This window comes from Panthera tigris, chromosome B2, assembly GCF_018350195.1.
Source record: "Panthera tigris isolate Pti1 chromosome B2, P.tigris_Pti1_mat1.1, whole genome shotgun sequence".
Lineage (NCBI taxonomy): Eukaryota > Metazoa > Chordata > Mammalia > Carnivora > Felidae > Panthera > Panthera tigris.
In genome coordinates this window covers 108,338,015-108,341,034 of record NC_056664.1, presented here as the reverse complement: position 1 = coordinate 108,341,034, position 3,020 = coordinate 108,338,015, and the positions used below count along the sequence as shown (strand labels likewise).

The 3,020-nt window shown below is 34.7% G+C and overlaps 1 pseudogene; it reads right to left on the bottom strand.

Annotated features, from left to right (window-relative positions):
- Positions 1–285: 285 nt before the first annotated feature.
- LOC122238934 lies at positions 286–386 on the bottom strand (annotated as a pseudogene).
- Positions 387–3,020: the final 2,634 nt, after the last annotated feature.

The following is a 3,020-nucleotide window of genomic DNA, read 5'->3' as shown; positions in this document are numbered from 1 at the left end:
CAAGAGAGCAAGGCAGAAGAACATAGCATTGTTATGCTCTTTTCTTGAAAATCCCATTATATTACTTCTGACCTACTATATTTGTTGAGGCAGAAGGTCATCCAGATTCAAGAGGAGGAGACATAGACTCTACCTTCCAGTAGGAGGAATATCAGAATTACATAGTAAAAGAACGTGAAGGTTAGGAAGTATTGTTCCTAATATTTTTTGAAAATCTGACTTACCATAGGCAGGAACCATGTTTCTACAAGCTTTATGTTATTCAAGCTTTCCACATTGCTCAATATGAGAAGATGTCCAATAAGTTATTTTTGTGTCATCATTGCACAGATAACATGCTAATTTTCTCTGTATCATTTCAGTATATGTGCTGCTGAAGCAAGCACCCAGTAAATAATTTTCAAAGAAAAAAAAGGTATATTGCTCTTAATTCATGTGCATGTGCTTTTCTGTTTGAACCTTCTGGAGTCAGCCTTTTTCAGTTTTAACTCATTGTTTATAATTGTAATTGAAAATATGGGATAAACTTAGATAAAATAAACAGTAGCAGGACTCATAAAGAACATCTAAACATATTTCTGTGACAAGTGTATTAATTCCAAAATGAACCTAGGATGCCATTTTTCTTGACATTGGCTAATTGGCAATGGTATGTTTTTTCACATTTGATCTCTGTTAGGACCTGTCTATTTTAAAATATACACACAGAAACACACACACACAGGCATCCAGACTCTGAGTATGTGGGGTGGAGTGGGGGGAGGGAGGGAGAGAGAGAGAGAGAGAAATTATAAGGATTTGGTTCACATGATTATGAGTCAAAAATTTGCAAGGTTGGACAAGCAGGCTAGAGATCCAGGGAAGAGTTGATGCTGCAAATTTAGTCCAAAGGCAGTATAATGGAATTCCCATTTCTTCAGGGTAGGTCATTCTTTTTCTTAATTCCTTCAACTGATTGGATGGGGCCCACCCACATTATGGACGGTAATTTGCTTTACTCAAAATGTACTGATTTAAATATTAATCTCATCTAAAAAATACCTTCATAGGAACATCCAGATGTGGTTAACCAAGTGTCTGGGCTCTAGCTAACTTGACACATAAAATTAACCGTAACAGACACTAATGATAGGGTTGGTCATTGTTTTCACAAAGAACTACATTACACCAACATCAGGCTGAAATTTTACTTGTGAAATTATCTCAAGTAGCTGAAGTCTGTTTTCCACAATTTTCTCTTCATTGAATTCACTCTGTATGTGTGGAATTCTCAAGGAGATATGATGTGAAAAGTTCAGGCTAACTGCTAATGATAATAATAATAATAATAATAATAATAATAATAATAATAATAACCCAATATTTTAGTGGGTTAACACAATGAGAATTTATTTGTTTTTCTTTATTTTTACCTGAGTTTTATCTGAGAAATTATTACTGAGGAAAATCACTTTGTTAAAAAACTGTAAAATTATGGGGTGCCTGGGTGGCACAGTTGGTTAAGCATCCAACTTCAGCTCAGGTCATGATCTCACAGTCTGTGAGTTCGAGCCCTGCATCGGGCTCTGTGCTGACAGTGCAGAGCCTGGAGCCTGCTTCAGATTCTGTTTCCCTCTCTCTCTCTGCCCCTCCCCTATTCACATTCTGTCTCTGTCTCTCTCTCTCTCTCTCTCTCTCTCGAAAATAAATAAACATTAAAAAAAAATTTAAAAAGCAGTGAAATTTAACAAATGTTTACTGAATCCTTATTATATGTCATGCTAGGTAAGGTATTGCATTCTGTATTTGAACATTATCAAAAAAAATTGCATATAACAGAATGTTATATGAAGCTATTTTTAAATTTTTTCTAAGCTATAAAAATAACTTTGCTGAAATATAATTGATATAAAATAAACCTTACATATTTAATTTGGCAACCTGTAAATACAGAGAACAAATTGATAGTTGCCAAAATTTATTTGTTATTTATACAAAAGCTTAACATCCATGATCAGACATCCAGACTCTTTATAGCTGTACCTCTGCCCTCTTTTACGTTTTCAGCATCCTTTCTACTCATCTGGTAAATGGGAAAAGGAGAGAGTGAGAAGTCCTGTCTAGGTGGAAGGGAGAAATGCAGTGTAACAGAGTCTCAAGGAATCAGAGGAAATCACAGAGCTTGATGAAAAATCTTAGACTCAAACATAGGCCATCATCTAGGGACATGAGAACTTTGGGGAGTGCCCTCCATCCAGCAGTGAAAAATTAATTTAGGAGTAGCAACAGAACAGGAACCGCAACTAGAGGTATGCACATTGCTTTTAGAGTACCCTATTTCTTGATTGGGATGTGACATAAGATTCTCTACTTTCCGTTCTATAAATATACCATAGTACCTCCATTTTAACTATGTATTTTAGTTTAAATCGTTAAGAAGAAAGAAGATTCTGTAAAATTTCTCTTTGCTGGAAAACAAGAGATTAAAAACAAGACTCGAGGCTTTAGATCAATCACTGTTTCCATCTGGTGAATGTTCTCTTTGATGGCCTCATTTAGAACTTCAAGAGGTTTTATTCAAATTTAAAATTCTCATTACAGTCCTTGCCAACGCATCTTAAATGCAAAGCAATGTTAACTTTAAAAATTTAGAAATTGCTGAAGGAGACATACCATTTAGAGCCAATAACTAAAAACTGTGAGATAAAATGGGTCAGAGAAAAACATTCTAGCACATTCTATAAGACTGCTGCTCTCTGAAAATAAAAGTAACAAGATCTTCATTACGGTTTAAAGGTTCTTTTTTATATAGAGCTATGTTCATTTTTTTGGTAGCCTATAAGTCCCATCCCAATTTACAGGGAGATGTGAATTATAGCAGATAGAGATTTCTCCTAACATTTGCCACTTTCTTCACCTTTGGAATGAATCCCATATGGACTTGGTTTTATAAGTTACATGTTTTTCTGTTCTTTAAGTAATATTGATCTCCTTCAAATCCATTTCTTTCTCTTCTAGGAAAATGGACATTTTCATTTCTG